This window comes from Strigops habroptila, chromosome 8, assembly GCF_004027225.2.
Source record: "Strigops habroptila isolate Jane chromosome 8, bStrHab1.2.pri, whole genome shotgun sequence".
In the NCBI taxonomy this organism is placed as follows: domain Eukaryota; kingdom Metazoa; phylum Chordata; class Aves; order Psittaciformes; family Psittacidae; genus Strigops; species Strigops habroptila.
Window position 1 is genome coordinate 14,595,062 of NC_044284.2, and position 23,346 is coordinate 14,618,407.

The 23,346-nt window shown below is 36.3% G+C and overlaps 1 long non-coding RNA gene across 6 annotated transcripts in view; it reads left to right on the forward strand.

The window, feature by feature from the left end:
* Positions 1 to 23,062, forward strand: part of LOC115611449 — a 64,343-nt gene extending 41,281 nt beyond the window's left edge. Inside the window, exons 3-8 of one of the 6 annotated variants that reach the window (XR_003992589.1) lie at positions 3 to 115; positions 9,529 to 9,639; positions 18,255 to 21,005; positions 21,662 to 21,735; positions 21,820 to 21,891; positions 21,976 to 23,062. This is a non-coding gene — a long non-coding RNA (uncharacterized LOC115611449). Of the gene's footprint in view, positions 1 to 2; positions 116 to 9,528; positions 9,640 to 18,254; positions 21,892 to 21,975 lie in introns of all 6 variants that reach the window. The other 5 variants (XR_003992585.1, XR_003992588.1, XR_003992584.1 and 2 more) reach the window with 5 other exon arrangements.
* The last annotated feature ends 284 nt before the right edge of the window (positions 23,063 to 23,346 follow it).

Sequence of the window (23,346 nt, forward strand, 5' to 3'; positions counted from 1 at the left end):
AGGAGGAGGGGAAGAAATAAACCACCACAAAAACAAAATCTGCTTTCCTCATGGAAGAATGGTAACTTGGACAACATTCGGCACCACAGGTTCGAAGGGCTATTTCATCTGCATTGTAAGTACATACCTAGAGATTTTACAGTATTTCTGTCTCCGTACTATTGCTTTTTGTGTGGCATTTAAATTACAGACCTGCTGCAGCCATGTAGTCAAAACACCACATCACCCGATGAGACACTGTATCATAATGTCAGTGTCTGTTTTAACTGTTCTTTCATATACTGTACTTCTCATCAATCACCCTTTTTCTCTCCCAAAGAATAGATACAAGAGACAAGCCTATCTTTAGACTCCACTGAAATTTCTTAGTCAGCTGCCACACACTTCATTCATCACATAGTCAAGACTCCTGTTCAGACCAACAAAATTTTTAGAGGAACAAGTAGTACAGAGCCAGATAAACATTCATTAACAATTTAAAATAAAAATATAGAATATGGTTAGGGAGACAGACAGAAATCAAGTGCTTTAAAACAAACTAACACCTAAACTGTATCAGGTGGCATTTCTTCATTTCTTTGGGTTTTGGGTTTTTTTTTTTAAGTATTACATACTTTTTGTTTCCACTTTCAGTAAAATAGTCCAGAGGTACTTTAACACTGTTTTCCAGAAAGAGGTATTTATTGACGTGTACAATATGTACAGTTATTCACAATGGCAAATATTGATTAAACAACAACTTTCACATTGACAGCATCTTGAAAAAATAAATTCAAATTTCTAAACAATTGCATGACAAAATCTGAGGCATTCCTGTTTCCAAATTATTCTAATAACAATGTTAAAGTGGTCATACGAAGTCACTAATAGAGCTAGGTACTCAATTCAGACTTTTGGTCTACATTGAAAACCTTTTCTCCACCTCAAAAGACCAAGGAAAGCTTGTTTCAAGGTTACAAAACCTTTTGGGGGGCAGGTCTGCTCCTATAAGTTCTATAAGTTCTTCTGCTGCTTACAGCTCTCAAACAGCCATATCCACTTAGGGTGAAAGGATTTATCTAATGACGAATTTTTAGGATTCCATAATTCCCTATTTTCTGCAATGTAAATTACATGCAGTTCATCAGTTTGAACACTCAAACTCTCAAGTTACAGTTTCACAGTATTCACACTAAGAAAAAAAACTAATTTTGTTAAACTACAGTCAGCCAATTTTCTTCGGTATTGGCTTATTTCTTATGCCCTACGCAAAATATGAGTGATTTTTGCTTAATAAAGGCATAATCTCAACTCAGAAGAGCTAAATATCAAGAATCCACAAAGTTTTTTAAGCATGTTCTAAACTTGGCAAGGTTATCTAGGGCAAATGAATATATTCAACAGTTTAATTGAACTTTTAAAATTGTTTCCACCACACAAAGAGGGGTTGGGGTGGGGGAGGGAGAGAAATGAGCCTACAATTTTCTTTTCAAATATTGAAATAAGTTTACTTTTTTTCTAAAGGAAACCAGTATAATTTAAGAGTGACCTTAAAGAGTGAGCTGCTTTCTTTCATTTCACCCCTCCAATGTCATGTCCCATTTTATGCCCATTTATGTCCATAAAATTTTCTCTATTTTGTGTCATCCAAACCTACAATGATTTGGCATTGGATAGAGTATGCAAACAGAACAAAACTTCCCCCAGCTATTCACCCACCCCTTCTCACAGGCAAACTACTACAACAAATACCCACCACACTGTAGGCATTGGAGAAAGTCATGCACACATATCAAGATCAATAACGTTGGGTGGTTTTGTTTGTTTGTTTCCAAGTGTCAGTAGTCAAAAAGATGTATTTATTATTCCTGACCTTTATTTAGAAAGGTCAGGGCACCCTTTGGATATACAAGTTTTTCTCAAACAGCTGACAAAAACATATAGAATCAGGTCTAGTCTTCAACTGTCTGAAATATCTTTATCAATGAAAGTGCCTCTGAAGCAGTTCTATCAAGCCACATCAATATATACTGAAAATGACTGAAATCAGAGAAACTCTTGAAATAAGTGAGGTCAGAAGGGACCTGTCCCTCACCTAGCCCAGTGCCCTCCTCAAACCAGTGCAGGACCTGGCATTAACCTGTGCTGGGTGTCTTGTCCAACCAATTTTTAAATATCAGCAAGAATGCAGATAGCAGCCTCTGCTGACATGTCAGTAATAATATGAGGCAAAACCTTAAACATTTAATAACTCCACATACAGGTTTACATCATCAGCCAATGACTAAAGTGGAAGAACATCTATGTCTTAGCTATAGCCTTTAACTGTTCTTCATGAATTATGGTCTCCTTTGTAAACAGAAATAGCTGCAGTATGTCACATACTACCCCCATGGTAACTCCTGGTAAATGCCCTCAATTTAATTTAGACCACTGCATAAGAGTGTATTAAATGATTAATTAATGATCACTGTATCTAGCCACAGATGATCCTTTGAAGATACTTTCAGTTTTTGCATTGTTTTAATCTAACTACATTCATTAATGCCTTACTAATACTTAGTTATTTTAAATTGTCATCCATTAGAATTGCCTCAAAGATTCTTCATAACTTCGTGCAGTCAGCCTGGACCCGATTCATTCCAAGTACTGATGGTTAGTTCTGACAATTTGATCTGAAAAATCCTCCTAAAACAGAAGTTCTTAGCCTAGCCCAAGTTCAACTCTAAAAGTCAGCATACAAATTCCCATTTGTCTTGATTGAGAGCAAAGTGAAGTAACATTGGTCTTTCTCAAAACCTACTCTGAGGACATACTGTTCAGGCCAAAGCTACCCCTGGAATAACTCACTATTTATATGTGAATATGACAACACCCCCCCAAAATATCTATTAAAAAGAAACTAGGTTTGAGGACTTAAGAACTTGTGATCTTCTGCATAAAGTTTACCTCCTTTAGTTGTTTCAATAAAGATTTTGATCTCTGGCCTTTAAGAGTAAAAATACTAGGTACTCTCTTCAGACACCTACTTGAGAAGATACGGTTTTATGTGACAGATTTAATTCATGCTTGACCAATACCTGGCTGTAAATTGTGTTTCAGGTATAAAATGAAAGAGCTTACTGGGGAAACACTAGAATACCTTCCCCTCTATCTCTGCTCTGAACTGAGAAATCAGGTTCTTCTTCAAACTTACTGACACATCCCTGTTGACCTCGTCTATAGAAATTCACTGGTTATTATGATGACAGGAAGAGAACTTCACTTAATCACAAACCAAAACTAAGTGAGAACGATCTGTACCCTCTATATCCCTTCTTGCAGATTACAAGTTTCAAGTTAAACTATATATTTTCATGATTGCCAGGGATATTAATGATTAAACACATTCTGGTTTATACCTGGTTGTATATCTTGTTTTTAAATTCAAGGAAAATGTCATTTATTATTCAATTTAGGATGTATCAAAATGAAATAGGTATACTACTTTTCCAACACATGTATTCTTCAATATTTGTACAGAAAGACACAAAATTAAAAGCTTAAGTCAATACATTTTCAATCAGATATTTATGGAGTGCTGATGGAAACAAGCCCTTACAAAAACAATGCAAAAATATTTTGGTTTGCTTCTCAACTCCATATAAAGTTTTTACTCTGGGAGGTCCAGCAACCAGAAAAATATTTGATGCTGTAAAATCCTTTTTTACTCTTTACCATCAAAAAGGTCTGTTATGGTTTTGTCTCAAAGATGCCCTTTTATTCAGACCTGTTTACATTTAGTCTTGTTCAGTGACCAAATTTTTAATTTCCTGATAAAATACCTTTGTGTTCATTTGTTTTAAGTATTTCAGGCCTGTTTGCCTGTTTTCCCTAAATTCCTCACCTTGTTCCATTTTTCAACTTGTGTGCAAGGGTAGCATGACCACTTGTAATACCCAATTTGTATATTCAAAAATCCAGCCATACATATTTAATCATTTCCTTGCATAGTCAATTAGCAAGTGCCAGTGTTCAGAGACATGTGATGGGACTGAAGGGGACAATAACATAGAAGCTATCTGTCCACTCTGGGATTTCAATTGCTTATCATCACCCAAATGCAAAGGACTGTAAAGAAACTTGTAGCAGGCCTACTGTAACTATGGCTTTTTTTTTTTTTTTTGTTGTAAATTTAATGATATGAAAATCATATTATTTTTTAAAAAATTAGAATAAAATTTAAGCTACCACAGTAAAGAGTTTCCATATCAGTTTAATAATTACTTTTATAATCAGAAAATCTGCCATATATACTTCTCTGAAGTGAACACGAATTAACATAACCTGTGACCTATTTTGCTGAGCTCATCCACACACCTCTTTTCAAGCTGCAAATTTTAATTTTTAATTAAATTAATTGCACATTTTTAATCCTGTGCCTGGCAGATAAAACATTATTTATTTTCATTATTATTTGGAAGAAATACGGAGAGCCATACTTCAGGAGGAAAGAAATCAAAAGCAACCCCAAACAACTTCCCAAACCCATAAAAACATCTATGCCTGCATTCTGGTCCTGAGAAAAATGCCTGTATTTCCTGGCCTAGGACAAGCTTTCTAATTCCTCTCCTCATCCCCAAACTTAAGAAAACCAGGAAGCAATGTGAATGGAGTATGATGAAACAGACAGATCTAAATAGAATCACACCTCAAGTGAATATCCATGACAAGTTTAACAAGAAATTATATAAACAGTGCACTAAGTTATCCTCAGTTTATAATTACCAACTTGTCAGAAGTCACAGACATGTAACCCCTTGCGATGCAATCTATATTGCCACAGCTTACAACAGAAGGGTAGCTCCCAAGGCTATTATTTCCCTTTTTTCCTTCTTGCAGTATATTTCTGCAACTTATTTCTGTGTTCTATCATTAGAGTCCAGCTGGAAGCATGCTTCTGTTGCCAACTAGTATTCCCCCATAAACTTTTCCTCCCCCATGAAGGGAAAACGTAGGACTGTACTGCAGTGGCAGGAGAAGAACCAGGGAATATGAAGGGAAGAAATATGCAATCAGAAACAGTAGCTCTACCAGACCTGTATTAGGTAGGATCCATCTTAGTCATAACAGCTCTTCAACTGCACCGCATCATAAGCTATTGCACACCACACCTTTCACAAGAATAGGCATGTTTTCCACGTTTCTGCATTCATTTTACATAAGCAACATTTGTTCTCCTTCATTTTCTCTAATTAACGAATGCAAAATCAAATGCAAGACAAGATTCATACTATAGTACTTTTTTACAATTAATTTTTCCAAGTACCCCCAAAGGCAATTAGAGAGAACTAACTAGATTATTTTCAGTTGCCTGATCTTCTGATTAATAAAAACTAAAAAAAAAAAAAAAAAAAAAAAAAAAAAAAATCAGCAAAAAGTTTCTAAAGTAGTCTAACAAGATATTTAAGCAGGTGAACATGGATAAGGAAGCTCAAAATACACAGTTAACTACTTCTGAAGTCAATTAAAAGGAAAATCCTTTCTTAGAAAGTTCCCATGTAAAAAGGAAAATCACACTTTTTAAGACAGACTCTAGCTGGCATACTCAGAGCAGAAAAAAACCCCCTAGTACATTTTAAGGTTCGACTTTGTAGGTAAGCAAAGCTGAAGACTCCAATACAGTGAAGGTCAGTCATAACATTATCAAAATAAGGGTTATCAAATCCTTTTTTTTTTTTTTTAAACACACAGAAAAGAAACTGCCTTGAATGTGACAGGTTGCACACACTAATCATTCTCCACATTAACATCTTACAACAAGAAATCTCTCAGAGCTGTTTCCCATCATTTTATCTCCAGAAAAGAACATGTAACATATAATGAGACTTCTGTTTTCACCTGGGCCATCCAGCTACTTGCTGGCAGGGTAGTAAACAGAAATAAACTCTACAATTTAGTACATATTAATATTATTTTCTTTTATCTTCTCAAATTTACTTTCAGTGTGGCTTAGCTAAAAGTTAATTTGCATTCTAAAAATCCTTCAAATTCATATGGCAACATTGTCAGTTATCAAAGTCACATGCATAAATACTGGGTTTATACATTGGAGTTCCAGAATTAGCAGCTGAAGCTAAATCTTCTGATAATGGAAACAGATTTTGTGGCTCTGGCTTACCTGCTAAACCTCTTCGTGGAGAGTTATCAAGCTGGAGAAGACATATCCTACGTAGAGATTTCCTCTGTGTTACTCATCATGCAGGAGCTGTCACTTCAGCAGAAGGAGCAATAGCATTAGGCCTAGGAAGAAAGCAGAGCATCCAGCAAAGAATATATCAGCCTTTTAGTTAAAAATAAGAGGAGTCAACCAAAACCCACAATCATGACATCCATTTCCTAATTGAGGATGGGGGGGGGGAAGGGAAATAGGGACAAGCCCTAAAGGTAGATCAGGGCAACCAAAGGGCCAAAGTCATAGAAATGATAAATGTTGACATAATCTTCCAAGGGTCTATACCCAAAATATCTGAAGATTTATATCTAGGCAGCTATAAGATATACTTTTTTATATATATATTGCTTAAAAAACTATGCATGTAAAAGGACTGTCAGAAGTTCACAGGTTGGAGAGAATGCTCCTGAATCAGGTGGGGGAATAGTTAGAGTTACAGGCCTGGAACAGCATCCTTGAAACTTTGGATTTAATGTTGTTGCCAGTACAGCAATATGACCAGGAACTGTCTCCTGGCAGTGAAAATACTCCTCTCCTGACTGACAAGGTCACAGGCATTTTTATTGCCTTCCTCTCCTGGAATAGCTTACTACTCAGGGTATGGAAGACCTGGATTCAAATTCCAACTTTACCAATGGGATTTTGAACACAAACCTCCCCCCTATTTATGACCAGATATCCTGATTGCAAAATGTTCTCAAACATCTCCTCAATAAGCTTTCACAATTTGCAAAGAGCAATTAAATATTCAAGTGGCAATAGAGAATATGCTCAGCCACAGCCTGTTAATTGAGACACCAGCTTCCCTCGTCTTTAGGATTTGCTCCAATGACTGCCCACAGAAGCAGAAAGCACAAGGGAAGGGAACCGCATGCTTCTTCAGCGTGTTGTGCAAGACATGCTGAAATAAGGCCAGCCTGGCCTAAGCATCTGGCAAATATTTTGGTCACTGGGGGCTTTGGGCACTTCCATAGTGAGGTGAGCACTGAATAAAATGTTTTGAGGATTAAAATTTTAAATGTAGGTACTATGTGCTTGTTAAGCACCTAAGCCAGCTGTGGAACACATTTAAGTAAAATGATGCAGCTTGATCTCATTTACACTAGGCTAATTTTGTAATGATTGGTTTAAATGCCTACTAAAAGTTATTTGTATATTGAAAGGGTGATTGTAAAATTAATTCTATTCTTTCTTATACAATCAAATGGCTCTTGGTATTTTTGGAAAGGTCCCTGGATTCTATAAAAACTGGAAATGCCATGAAGACGCATTTACAATTCTGAAAGGATTTGTTTGCACATTAGCTTTAGCATTACTTTTTCCAAGTTTAGTTTTAACATTATACCATTTGAATTTTCAGTGTGCCAATTCTGTACAGGCATCATGTGGGTGGTGAAAGCTGGGAGGTAGCTAAACCGCTTTATAGGTATTCTCCTGGCTGGCCTTCTGTGCATGTCCAAGGCAGTTTGATATTGATATTTAGACTTGATTGGCAGCAAAACACTTTGTTTAAAATAGAAGAATTTCTAAATTGACTAAACTGAAGTCTTGGCAAGTGAAGAACTGAATGACAAATACACAGTAGCTGCGCATCAAAGCATTCCATGTAATATAAGATACCAAAAGGAAACAAAATAGGGCCTTGCTACCACTTGAGACTAGAGACCAATTTAACTCCTTAACAACGCAGGATAGCAAGACATTTGTTACATAACAGCAGCTTCAGATGGTGTTTTTAAATCCTGCCATCTTTTCTCTGAAGAACAGAAGATTAGACTTCTACAGACTCTGAGAGACAGGGAGTGGAGCCAGCAGCAATATTTAGCACAGAATGACTGATTTCTGGCACCATCTAGCTTCTCTGCATCAGGAGTCTGGCAGTCTGGTAGGTGCTTTTCAAAGACGCTGATTGAATAGTTGATACTAGTGCTACGGAAAGCACAAGAATGAGAAAGAGTAAGTCCTAAGCCCCAGCACTACATTATTCCCTCCCCCCACACCTTTTTTTTTTTAACTTTTTCCTTTAAAAGAAAAAAAAAAAAAAGAAAAAAAAAAAAAAAAGAAAAGTAGTGATGAATAAAACCTGGGCTGAATGCCAAAGTCAAGAGAATGCAGACCCTGTTCATCATTCAGTTTCTGACTATGCATCTCTGACAAACATCTATAATAAATATCAAACATGTCAGGCACAAAGAAGCCTGCAGAAAGACTGTTAATTTTCATGAGACACTATAATCTGTGAAGTTCAGATTTTTTTTTACCAATAAAACTATCCATATTTTCACTCAGAACTGTAAAACTCCAATGAGTCTGTGTACTTACAAAAATAGTGAATATATACTCATTCATTACACTTAAGGAGGTTTGAACTATAGAAACATCCAGTTCATCAACTACCTACCAGCTCTGTAGGGAAAACTGCTGAGTTTGAGAATAGCAGCCATGTTTTGCTGCTAAATGCCAAAATGGAATCAATCGATGAGATGTACAAACTTTGAATGCTCATGCACTGTAAAGTTTTCCAGAAACATATTTACTCATCGGCATAAAGACATATTTACAGACTTACACCTTGGGAAAGCAAAAAGGAAGACAAATAATGTTGGTTTATGTCATCAGTAGAGAAGGAAAGGGTAGAGAAAAGAGGAAAAGGGGGGAAAAAAAAAATAAATCTTAGGACTATATGAAGCAAGCAAGCATACTCTCCAATTTGGAACTTTTTTCAATTTGCACAGTGAAACTTTCCATTTGTCTGAAATCACCTGTAACGTGCCTCAGGAGCTAATCCCTTCACATTTGGTTTACTCAGCATAGGCCCAATCAAAGAAAGGATTCTCAAATGCATGACCAATCCAACCCACTTTCTCATTTACTTGGTCTTTTCAATTACATGCATGCACAGCTACTGAAATAGAAAGTTAGCTATGTTTACACACAACTAATACACAGGAGTTTCCTCATGGAAAGAGTGGAACATAGTTACATGCTTTTTCCCTAAAAGTGATCCTTTAAGTGATGTTTCTCTGCCTCTCTCTTGGTGTCTTGACTTAACGTACTCAGCCTGTATAGACACATTTTCTCAGGAAGGAGGGCTAGGTTTATTCTGCTGTTAATTCATTCATGCTCCACTTTTGCATTTTGTGATTTCATCCAATAACTGAAGCTTAAATGCAAGGCAGACATAGTTGCCTATTTGTTTTAATTGCTTTGCAAAGGTGTTTTGTTTTGGTTTTTTTTGGTTTTGTGTATTTTTTTTTTTTTTTTTTTTTTTTTTTTTTTTTTTTTTTTTTTTTTTTTTTTTTTTTAAGAAGAGTCTTACATTCTCTTCTCTCCAGGTATTTACATTTCTTTAAACTACATATTTTCCACTTCTTTTGATTATGCAAGACTACAAAGGACCATATATTTCCATGGCAAAGGGACAGCTGGTATCTGAATATTAACAGGTCAGTATTTGGTGTGACACGAATAAAAGTGTCCAAGTGGGAAAGAATTTCAGGATTTAGATCTAAGAACTCAAATGATCACAATCTGAACTGCAGGTAGAAGTCCAAACTGAAGTTTGAAACTACTCTCTAGAGTCAACACCAGTTATTTGAAGACACATTAAACTCATTGCACAGTTACAGATCAAAATGGAAAAGCAAGTAAAACAAAATTAGGTAACAAGGGCAAACCAGAGAACATGTTCAAAAAAGAGAAAGGAAAATTGATACATCTGTCAACAGCCTATAACTTGGATGTCTGTTAATGGTTTTATATTCAGTTACATGTTATTCAACTGTAATTACTACAAAGTGTGAGCGTCTACGTAGTTTGGATGAGCCACAGATACAAAAAGAATCTCAGGCTATTGCATAGTTTTCATCTCAAACATACACTGCATTGAATTAAATACATTTCTATGACACTCCTGCACTCAGATTGCATTTTTCACAGTGATGGACAAAAACAACTGAAATTTTTAGCAGAAATTCCACTGATTGTCATGGGAGGGGATCTTTCAAAATTCCTTGGTCCTTTTGAAGATCCCTGCATGAAGTTTCAGGGTAACATACTGGTTTAAAAAGCCTGGTAGGTAGTTTCCTAGAAAAAAGTAAAAAAACTTTCAGTAAGTCCTCACTTTCTTTTTCCTGATGAGCTCTTATGCACAGCTATCCTGAAGCAGAGTGACTTGCACGTGTAAACACACACATAAATGCTCACAAGCTCTTGCCTGCCTATGTTTGTGACAATTTGTTATAGTGGCAGCATGCCCGATCTGAAGTTGCTTGCCCTAGAGCTCAAGAATCTTTGAGCTATAAGAATCACGTCCTCTTTCTAGAGGGCTGAGGGCTGCTCTGCTTTCTTTTCCACATGAAATTAGATTTCCTGGCATGCATATATGTAAACCTTTCCTCCAACCTCCTCGCCCCCTCCCCTCCCAAAACATTCAGATGTGACCTTCCTCTCTCCTGTATTCTCATATACCTATAAAATAAATTTTAAAACTAGGAAGAAAAAAAAAAACCCACCAAAAAAAAAAAAAAAAAAGGTTGGGGGAGGACACAACCCACATCCAGCAAGTACTGGGTTTGTGTGAATATTTTCAGAAGATACTTACACTATGCAGATAATCCAGTATAATCATAAACAGCTGAATGAGATTCTGATCCTAACCTTCAGGTACCCAAAATAGGGGCTTAAGTGTAAGCATTGGAAAGAAGGCAAAGAACAGAAGAGAGGGGAAAAAGAGTTAAAAGTATTATAGGACTGGGGTAGTGCTACCCTTACTTTTTATATTCAGGAAGAGTTTGTCATGACTACAGTAGCCCACTCCCTTTTTGCACTGAATAATCCCCAGCATTTTTGCATCAGCACATCTTAGATACATGTATCAAAGAATTAACTTTCTAATCTTGGAAGTTGGGCAGAGAGAAGGCAGGTCAGACCCTATTAAATACCAATAAGCTTTTTCTCCCCTTTGCTCTCATGTTACTGAACGTTACTCTTTTTTGTCCAAATACTTGAAGAACTCACTGCTTCTGCAATAGAGAAGACTGAAAGGTGGTAACTGATTTATACATGCATGATGCTACATTATCAAAGTATATTTTATATGCATATTTCTCCAATAGCAGGGGTGAAATTGCAATTCCAGAGAAAAAAAGTGACCAGGATTCGTCACTCTTATTGCCTTATTAAATAGATTTTGTATATTAGAAAAGAATCTAGATCTCAAACAATCGGTTTTCAATTTCCTTCCAGTTTTTGCCCTAGGAAAGATGGGGCAAAACGCTCAGTATTTTAGTTCCCCTTTATTCTCCTTCCTCACTTCATTGTGTCTCACATTATATTAGCAGTGCTGTGAAAAGCATATGACAGTAATACTGAGCTCTTATGCAAGACACTCAGACTAGACCCTCATATGCTAATTAAGCATGATCCACATTTCACAACAAGAAAAATAACTTCCAGAGACATGAACAGACTGGTTAAATCCTTTCTTTGGTCATATTATATTCTTACTTCCTTCCAATTCATGAATGTATTTCTTCCTCAGTTTCATTCTGTCTCCCACAGCCTTAAGGACAGCATTTGGAACCTTAAACCAGTTTCAGTCAATGGGATGAGATCAGCCATCAGATCCATGAGACCAGCAAGATTAGAACATATTCCTCCCAAGTTCAAGTGCAGTGCCCTATTCAGACAACTATGCTGCTTGCTAGTTACCAGGTTGAATTGAAAACAAAAGTTATATTAAAAGACAGCGGGATCATTATTTCTTCCTTCTGCCCACCTCCTCAAGAGCCTGAGGTTATTTTCCACAACAAAAATGAAAGCCCTTCTTGGAAGTGTTTTTGTGCTAAACAGCAGTGGTTAATTTCTTGCGACTAATTAGTTATTCAAGTGAAAGTGTAATGATCCTCCAACATGATTGAAAGTGCTTCAACTGAGTTTCCTGCTAACAGCATACTTCTAGAAAAGATGCTATAAATCAGCGGGGTTATGGAAATCTTTAAACAAAGCAAGTCTACGACAGGAACCCATTAAAGATATAGCCATGTAATATTTATGTACCTAGCTGACTTGTGCTTTTAACCTAGCACTTTCGGCTATAGCTTTTTAGCACCTGGGTCGTATTCACTAAGAATGAAATTCACCCTATCTGCTAAAAGCCAGCATAATGTCTCCACATTAGGTGTTCAGAGTAGAGTTACCACAGGCCTTATGCAATGAAACCTTCCCACCAAATAAAATTTCATTCAGATTTTTCTAAAGACAAGTACAAGTAGAACACCTTTAAGCAGCACAGAAGTTTTAATCCGAGAGCCTCAAACTGACTGCTTACCTTTAGCAAGAAAAATTTGTGGGTACCTAAAGAAAGGCTTACTAAATGCAAGGAGGTACTGATGCAGAAACAAAACTTCTCACAATACCCAAACACCTATACTTGTTGATATTAAGATTTGTTGATTAGGAGTGGTTACTGAGATAGCAGATCTCTAGAGATTTTTAGAGAAAGTAATGACTACAGAAAATGTCATCCAGTTACTCCATATCTATGAATTCATTACAGGTTGGGTATTTAAATGTATTAGGCATTACTGGAGAAAGGCAAGACCCAGTGGTGTCTTTTTTATTTTGTTTGAGCCATCTGGATGTTAGAGATTCAAATAGGATTCCTTTAAATCTCCAAATCAAAGACATTTCTCTATCTTCCATCACATTTAATTACATCTGCATGTGTGTTTATATGTATTTTTAGCACACAAACATACATGAAGGAAAAGGAATGGTTTAATAATCACCACTTTTGCTCTACATGCTTTCCCTCATCCCATTCATTCATTTACTTTATTGCCAATGTCTCAGTCAGTCTTCCCACAGCTTTGGGGCACAGAACATGAACTCACAAGCCAGTTTCAGTAGAGGTCCCAAGCATTATTTCTTGGCCTGCCCTTCCTTATTGCAGCAGATGGCTGCAAAAAGGGAACCCCTGCTGCTGTGCGGCTGGAAAAGGGAAACTTCAGAGAGGGATGTAGGAACTACAGTTTCCAGGAACCCTAGAGGAAGCAAGAGGGTTATAAGATAACAAGAGAAGGGGATTGAAGGACAGAGAAAAGGAGACCAAACATCACACCCCCTTCCCAATAAAACCACCTTTGCTCTCACCATAGGTTTTTGGGCCAATGACCACTTTCAACTCACACTTTCTACTGGAAAAATAAATTAGGAGTCCAGCTTAATTTTGTCAATAGAAAGCTTAAAGTGGTCACTGGAGCACAAAGAGCTTTTCAAAGGGAAGCTGAGCTCAACAGGGACAAGGAAGAGGATGTTGAGAGCACCACAAAAATAGAGACAGATTAAAAACATTAAGGGTGCACCATTTTTGAAGAATAAATATAAGGCTATAAGGCTTTTATAACAGTTCCTACAATTTTGCTGTTTTTCTTTAGAATAATGTATATTACTTAAAAAGAACTGTGGCAGCGAAGAAAATAAGTAGTTCGTGTTGGTCTTCATAAAGAAAAAAAACCCACAACAGAAAACAGTAAAAGAACTAGGCATTTTCTCCCTGAATACACGGGATTATGCTTCACGCTTATGCTGTAAAACATTGGATCCAGTACAAGCGATTGTACTGCAATGGGTTTTGCTATGCTAAATATTTAAACTGTGTGCCCAGTCCTTCAAAGTCTGAGCTTATTCTTTCTTCAGAGCTTTGTAGGGTTGAGTCAATAGCGTATTTGTTTTGAATGGTTGTTCCTAGATAACAGTAACAAAAATGAAAAACTTGTTTACAGCATTTAACATGTCTAAAAGCTTAGCTCAGGACACTAAAAAAAAAACAAAACAAAAAACAAGCAAGCAGAAAAATGCAGTTCTTTAGAGTGGTCTCTGCTATTGGAAAGAAGTTACACCAGGAAAAAGAATGTTTTGCCAACACTGAACCAAAACCAGTCTTATTTTTAAACTGGAGCAATGACTGGCATAAAAAGATTTTAAGGAATTTCCTCTTCTCCCTGAAGATATCCATAAGCCTTTCTACTACCCCAGACTGCACGTTGTAGTGATTGAAAGATGGGTCCTAAGCAGCAGCCTTTATTTATCAACGCATACAGAATGTGCAATAGAGTCAAAACAAAGTAAATCAGACAATTCCAAAAAACTTATGAAAAGATTTTCCCCTATCTGAGCAGTATACCTTCAGATTTAATAGATGTTACATCAGCCATTTAGCAAGTACCCCTCTACTAATTACTTAACTTGTATTAATACATCTTAACAAGATTTCACCAACATTTATACAGAGACATCCATGAAGTGTTCAACATTCTCAAATTGCATTTGTGGTTTAACTTCTGTAAAGTATGGTGATATTTTTAGGAACAAAGAGGAGGCATAATCTCTCATCTGTTTCAAGTTACACATGAAAAATACTGGGTATGTTAGCAACAAGTAGAATTGCATGCAGAAATTTCACAAAGGAAAAATGCAAGAACGCTAAAATACAATTAGAGCAAAGGAAATAATGCAAACAGGCAATGATTTACCATCCTTACATTTCCAGAATCACAGTTCTGTCTACCTTCATTTAGTATCTGTTACTGAGTAATAAGCACAGTATTTGAAAAAACATACATCTTCATATTTACATGCTACCTAGAAAGCTCCTGATACTTAATCTGGAAGCAGAGAGAACTCAAAAAGGTGTCTCTTTTCCAGTGAGGACGTGATTTCCCCTCTAAGGGCCTGGGGCAGTGTGCCTCAAATGCTAATAGCTTGAGTTGTGTGCAATAGCCCTATATTGTTTATATAGCACTTCACATGTTCAAAGCACTATGAGATATCAGCCATCACTACACTTTTATGAGGCTGTAAGTATTACCCACTAAACATTAGAGTTCAAATGACTTGCTCTTGATCAAAAGAAACTTTGTGCGGCAGGACTATAATTATTTGAATTTGGCAATTCTTGCAGTCCGTTCCTATGGTGACTCAGAAGAGGGGAGTGGGATATTGAAGCCAGTTGCTACTGCACTCTGCTCTGGCAGTGATATATAGACACACATGGAATCCCCTAAGGTATCTTGTGCTCAAGCAGCGCCTTTTCTGGTAACTTCCAAAAAATAATTTTAGAAAATCAAAAGCACAAATCAATATGTGTTAAAAGCCCCCAAATATGTTTTTCTGAATATATGTATTTCATATAGTCACTGTGAAGAACATATAAGACAACATACATACTGTACCGAAATACTCCAGAAATCCTCAGATAGGGATCTCCATTCATGCCGAAACAGTTTGAGGTTTGTTTTTTTGTGGGGTTTTTGGGTTTTGTTTGTTTGTTTTTTTAACAAAAAGGATTAGTAGAAAAGGTACAAGTAATCAGCCCATTTTCTGCGGGTAAAGAACTGCATTTTGTTGTTGAACACTTGACTATAGTAGGATCCAATAACTTAGAAATACAGAATAATTTTAATCCCCATTTTTATAGGTACTTTCATTCTATGAAAATTCAGTTGTCATGCTAACATTTATAAATCTAAGCTCATAATAGCAAGTCTCTATTCCCATAGAATGAATACAAAGACAAAAAGAAATGTTGAAAAATAACCAATGGATGCAGTCTTAGTACATGACAACCAAATAAATGCTTGACAAGCACTAAACAGGAAACATGCTGAAGATTCTTCTCTTTATAGCTGAAAACACTTCGTGTAAGAATACAAACACTGAGTTTGAAGACAGAATAAGAGAACTCTTATCCTCTGCCTTTCCATCTAGCACCCGTCCTATCATACAATATTGTCTTTGCTACATCTTACATTAACTTGTATGCAAGTCTTGGTTTCCACAAGTACCATATGTTTTCTGAGCATAGCTTCAGTTATTGGGCTTTAGAATCTTGCCTGTGGGATCACATGGGAAATAGATCATAATACTAAGACAAAAATGTAGACCACTACACACAATCCAGATTCGTCAAATAAGTAATGGATGCCCGTTCAAGGCTATCACAGGAAGGGTTAGGGTAAGAAATACCCTTAAAAGGTATTAATAAGTACAGAGAATTACTAACAGAATCTCTTGTGTTTTAGCATAATTGATCATGTTGCTCTTAATATTTACACTCCTCTATCATACAACTTCTATTTGATATTTTTTGGGTACAGGCCACACAGTACTCCATGCCAGACTGTGTTTGCAATTTCTACTGGTTTGACTTACAGTGACTGAAAAGTTAAATTACTGAAATGTTTGCTAAAATATTAAAGTTTAAGCATAATGTCAGTAGGTGAGCATTACTTCATGGATATTAATGTAAAAAGCACTTACCATACTCCATCTACTGATCTAAAGAACAGATGTTTGCATATGATTTATGGACACTGAAATATGTGCATATCTTCCATAAATAGTAATGTGTTCCAGTTACAAAGAGTGGAGAATTGTCATCCAAAAGGCTGGGAAACTGCAGGCAGTATTAGAATTTATTCACCAATTTCTTGGCTTTAAATAAAAAGCAAAGCTTACAGGTCCAGTGCTGCAATCCTGTGTGTTGGAAAAGCTCTTACAATTTCAAACAGGACTAACAACATGAAATAATAAAATGCAGAGTCAAGATCAATAGGTCAGGTATAAAATTATATTTAGAACACATGAATGCAACTATGATTTGTTAAATAAGAGTAACAATTTATATTGATTGAGGTACATAAGCCTAAAGCAGTAAGCAAAAAGCCAGTATTGCCTTGGATATTTTTACATTAAATTTTATTTCGGAAGTGTCTTTAATATCAAAATTTAGCAAAATACTAATCAAGTAAATTTCTAATGGGCAAAGCATAGTTTTGAACTCTGCAATTAAATTATTTCTGGAAGTGCAATCAAATATTTGATTGAACTGATATCATTGCTTCTCACATTTGTTCTTTTCCTAAATTAGCTTGGCTAATCAGCATCCCACCTCATAGCCTGTGTTGTAAACATGTAATATTATCTGATGAGTTAAATTTCAAGAGCACAGTAAATTTTTGGACAGCAGACTTACTAAAAAACTTAGTCAAAAGCTACAAACACATAAACTAGCATACTTGGAGATGTACTGGTTTCTGGGCCAGCAGATCTCTGATAGGACTCAATAAACTGCAGATTGCTGTGCCATGGCTGTATCAAACAAGTTTTAATTTCCTTTAAAACGCAGTCTTGTGTTCATTATTTCACCTAAAAACTGTTCTATCGTGTGCCAACATATTCCACCCCCTCATGCCACCCCCTTGCCTTATTTCATGAGCAAAAACTAAGATGATTCTGTATAACTTTAGATTTCTTAATACCATAATGTACAAAAAAGCAGTCTTGTAGAAAGCAGAATTTAAACAAGGCAATCACAGTTTTCCTCTTGTCTCAGGCTGGCATGCACTATTGCTTCAAGATGTTATGCAGCTGCTACTTTTCTTCAGAGATGGCCATACTCCAGTAAATGGTGAAATATTCCCTAAAACATCATTTTTTTTCCAGCAGAGGTTTACAGTGATGTTTCCATAGGTGGAAGTTAACATGAAAACATTGTGATTAGTGTCTAGATGGATTTCTTGAAAAACGTTGGCCTTAGAGTTACTGCATTAGTAATTAAGAGCCAGTGCACTCCAATGCACTGTGGAAATAACTGCAGTTAGTGTTTGTAGAATACAGTAGCCTTGGATTAAAGGTTATTTGATTCTGTTCTTGCCAGATTTAGGACCACAAAAAAATTAACACATCTCATTGTCAGAAAAATTACTTCCTCTTGATAGCTGCACAGGAATTTTTACTTCCAACATATAACTCAAAGTCATCCAAGAATAAATTGAATCCCTAATAACTGCAGTCAGCTGGATTTAATTCCTTTTGGTGGAAGCACAGCAGTGTCAATACTTACTGAGATTTAGTATTACTGCTAATTTATTGCAGGTGAAATGCCAATACAACATGGAAATTTGTCACCTGAGAAAGGTTCAATAAAAAAGATGAACACAACACAGAATAGAAAAGGTGATAAGAACTCATAACTGATCATTCTATTTTTTTCCAGATGAGCAGCCAGGTGCCAGCTGGTGTAAAGGCAGATGCCACTGACGTCAATGGAGCAGTGCCAGTTTACACTAGCTGAGGATCTGATCCCAAGTGTGTTAGAGCCATTTTTAGACGCTGTCACTGGAATTCACTTTTGCAACACAATTAAAAATACATCCATGTATTGCATTTCTTCCTGTCCCCAAGTGTATAACTGGAAGCCTGTTGACAGACTGTGGGAGAGGGCAAGTAGGAGGTGGAAGTAGCCAACAGCTGTATCCATGAGATAACTTTGCAATACAAGTATTAATACCATCACTCTGTTGTCTGTTATACAAATGAATATTTGCCTTCAAAAAGCCTGAACTCCACCATCCAGAAGCAATTCAATGCTAAAAGAAAAAAGATGTTGTAAGCCACACAGACTATCTACCATATAAATACATTAATATAGTTTTAATCAGTGTGCAAACTGAATAGACTGTTTTAATGCATCATGAGGCAAACTATCTAAAGCCATAAGTAACTCCCCAAACCTGATCTCTGTGTATTCACCTAAGTATTTTTCCTAAGCAATCTCATGGCTTTATAAACAGTAATATTGTTAAAAGTACTAAAACAGCTGTTTGAAGTAGCCTGCAAGCCAGATCTGTCTGACATCTGTCGTTTATATTTCATCAAGCATTTATGTGGCAGAGGGAGAAGGAAGGAAGAGAGGAAGAGGAAGGGCGATAAGCAGGGCACAGTACTACTTCATAGCTCCAGCCACCATCCTTGGATTATTATTTTACACAAAGCAGGCATTAAACATGTGTACCATATGACAGTTGTCAGTATTAATCAGCACAATGAAGTAGAACATTGGACTTTAGATTCGAGATATCAAGGTCAAAATGGAAAAGCTAACCAATTAGAGTTGAAGATGCAATTCACATAGCATTGAAGTAATTGTCTGTTTGTGCAGCACAACACCCGTATCTTCAATTTAGGTCAGGTCATCAAAAGGAAGAAGAGGACTGAAGACTGAAGATGAGATGCTCTACTTCACACAGTTGCCCTCTGGAAGGACTGGCAAAGGCAGTCACTTAAATTAAGTACAGGTCATCAGACAAGATATCTAATCTATTCCGAAGACAGGCGGCTCTAGCAATCCAAATCCCTATGGCCTTTACAGCGACACAATGAACTACTTCCTCATGTACCTCTGTCAATTCATGTTAGGTTCCAATTTTTTTAAAGCGATATTTCATGTACACCATGACCCTATTGCTCATAGCAAGGAAAGTGATTTGGTTTATTTATGACCTACTAACCTTAAATAAAAAAAACAACCCATACATCCAATCTGAATGTTCACATAAGCCTGCAGATCTGAAATGAAATTTAAAATAAAGCTGGCATTTGTAACAGCTAGCTAAGTCCAGTAAGGGATTAAAAAAAAAATAATACATGGAAACCAGATGAGAGAAGATGAAAGCATTTTTACCCTACATAACCTGCACACATCGGGAATCAGGCTGAAGGCTGGAGCTCAGGAGTACTTTTTTGTGGTTTTGTACTTATAAGTTTCATCCTGTTTGAAGAGAAGCTAGGTAACTAAGGAAATACTAAGGTTTTTCCACTGGGGGGGATGTGGGGAGAGAATAGTAACAACCTGTGAAAGTAATTCCCTAAAATGCAATCTACCCTGCCTCAAGCTCTACATCATTACTCTCCTTCCCGTGTTCCCCATCCTAATTGCCAGGTATCAGCCAGGCAAGACCCCATACTGAAATATGAAGTGACAGGTGGAAGCAGGGAAGAACATAGGAATAAGTACTGAAAGAAATGGCATACAGAAAGAAAACTTATAATAGGGCAAATGTTAAATAGGAATGACCCTAAACCGTAAAGTCTATTTATTTGACTGGAACAATGTTGAACAGATGCACAATAGACTGCTGAGTTGGAGAGCTTTATTCTCTCATTACTCTTGCTGGTGTAAGGAACTCCTTTCTTAATATCCATGGAATTAAACTGTGAAAAAGCCAGTAAAAATAAAAGGAGGATAAAAAAAATAATAAATAAAAATCAAACTTCAGAGCTGCTGCTGTATCAAAGAAAAAAACAAACCAACCAACCAAAACAAAAAACCACAACCACAAAGGGTTGACTTTCGCATTTGGTTTGAATTCAGGGATATTCCAGATCACAGTGGCCTTTATAAACAAAATACATCTAATCTACCATAAAGGAGAAAATCAGTTGATTCCTGTCTAGTTCTTCAATAGGCTATATTAATGACTCTGTCCTTTAGACATATTTGACAGAAAATTCCATTAAGTGATGTAATAAATACCTCTACATGCAGAGCAATTAGTTGAAAGAAACAGCTAGGACAGTCCCCATCATGGTTTGTTTACAAAACACGTTTGTTTACGAAACAGCACACTTACAACCTGCAGTCTTTTGGTGCACATTTCCTTTATCGAAGTACAAAAAAAAAAAAAAAACCCAAAAAAAAAAAACCAACACCAAAAAAAAAAAAAAAAAAAACCCAAAAAAAAACACCTGTTTTTATAAAGATCTTTAAAATAACCAGAAATGGATGAGAAAGAGTAAAAGACAACTATGACGAAATGTAAGCAAACAACAATTCAAAGAAACCAATGAATCAGTTGCATAATTTCAGTGCAGAAAGCTAAGAGTGGACCTGCCAAAAAGGAATTCTGACCAGCTGAGCTGCGAGACCACCTTCTGCAGGAGAAGTCTGCTCCCAAGTGTAAATCAGGTAAAATTCCTCTTACCATGTTTTGCCTTCTGATCCAGCTTCCAAAATCCTTCTCCTATAATGTAAAAACTGCAACTGTATATTTTATTTATTTATTGTAAGAATTAGGACAATTGAGTCAGAAAACTCAGAAGATTGGAAAAAATTGTTGTACTACCATGGAAATATTTAGGGATAAGCTCTTTGCTGTGCAGTGATCAAGTTATGGATATATACAGCATGCTGCCACCTAGAAAATGTGTGTAAAGAAATTTAAGTCATCAAGCCTTGATGTTCATTTGCCTTTTTTCTTCCTGAAAACTATCATAAGAAGTTCTGCATGTATAAATCTGTAAGGAAAAAAGGCCTTCTGTCCAAGACATTCATTGAGAAATTAAGACTTCTTCAAATAAAACTGTAGTTTTCATCAATCCTAGGCAAGTTTAAATCTGATTGAACCATGTCAGCAAAAGAAGAGATTTTACTCGGTAATCTATAATTGGCAACACAGATTCATAAAACCCTTAGCCAGCTCTGTTCATACACAGGATCCTGTGTTTTGGTTTGCTATGATATTTGGCTCTGTGAAATAACAGACAACATTAACCCACTTGTACCTGGATCGCTAACATATATTGTCAAAGCCTGAATAAGTGACATATCTTTTCTTTTCATAGAAAGAAGTTTGGAAAACTGTCAGCTCCTTTCACAGAGGCTGAAATAGGATGGCCAGAGAAGGGTGTTGGTGTTGGTAAGAGAAAAATGAGTGAAGTTGCATCATTTGTATGATTAAAATCACTGTGTGAATTTTGATTTCCCCCCACCCTCCTTTCAGACATTTGAGGATGCTGTCAAGTCAATGGAGTTCTGTTGTAGTGGTTGCTTCAGTGAACATTCAACGCTGTCGGTGAGTTTGGAATTAAAGTGAAAACCATCGACCGTTGATTGTACCCTCCAGCTAACCATCCTCCTCCTTACTTCATGCTTTCAGGCCTTAACATCGAAGATAGCAACCTAACCACCACATGATGTTTCTCCCCCACCCTGCCAAGCTTTACAAAAAAGGTCACAATCAACATTCATTGCTGTCGGTGGGTTTAACTATGTGGACAAGCTCACTGAACAATGAATGCAACTGTGGCCCCACATTTTGCAGTTGCCGTTGAGAGGAACATCAGCTCTGAAAGCAGTAGTGAGAAGCAAACACTTCTAAGCTACAATTTTCTTGTCAAAAAAAGTAGTTTGGATATCCACTTTTTGCTTGCTTGTTTTTAAGCATGTTTAAGTTGGCTGACTAGATAAGAAAATCTGTATTTTTCTGGAATATTGTCCTCCCAGAATTCAGCATCATTGAAGCCATAAAAATTCTTATTCAGTATGTATGTGGAAATATATAAAAATATGGGGAACTTAGTATGTATCCACTCCTGCAGTCTCTGAGCACAAGAGGAAAGAATATTTAAATCTTGCTTTAAGTAGGCATTGTGGAATAGTTCAAAAGTTTCTTCTATACTTGTCATGACAAATACAAATGAGAGGCTGAGTTCAAAGATACAGATAGAATGTTATATCAAATATTAATTTTATGTGAAACTGATTTTCAGCACCTAAATACTATTAGTAATAAATATTATTACATTTGCCTTTTTTAGGGATCTGAATGATGATAAATGTATATCCAGAAATAATAATGGCACAGTAGTTAAACTGTAAAGCACTGTAAACTTTAGTTACCTATGTCACATTCAGTATTGCTGATAGTAATAAGAAAATAAAAGTGTAAATAAAGCTCACAATTTGTCTTTATTTCCTTATAACCCTTTGTTAACCTGGTCAGACACACAGAAGGACCAGGCTATGTTTCTCACATCACAAAGTTATCCAAGGTAAGTTCAGTCTTTAGATTTAATACAACTCAGATATTCCACAGCAGGAATTGCTTCCAAAAGTTAGGTAATCACACAGCATTCATATTGTCATAATGTGGGGTCTGTGCATGATACTTTAGTCTGATGATTTACAAAGTTTCCTCAGCACATCAGTTAAACAGTTGTCTTGTGTACTGTATTTGTTTGATTTATCCATGTGTCACAATGTAGCTACTGAACAGGATACAAGCATCAAGGCTATCATAGGAAGATACATCTCTAGTTGCTTCTTGAACTTTGTGTCACCAGACTACTTAAATTATAAAAATATATTTTCATCATGAAAGAGATCAGTCCTCAATCTTATGAGAGACTTATGTTTATAGAAATAAAAAAGTCAGTTCCTCAAAAACATCATCACACTAACAAATTAACACGTGGCATTCTGGAATTGTTTGGACATTATTTAAATTGATGTTTGGGAAGATTATATT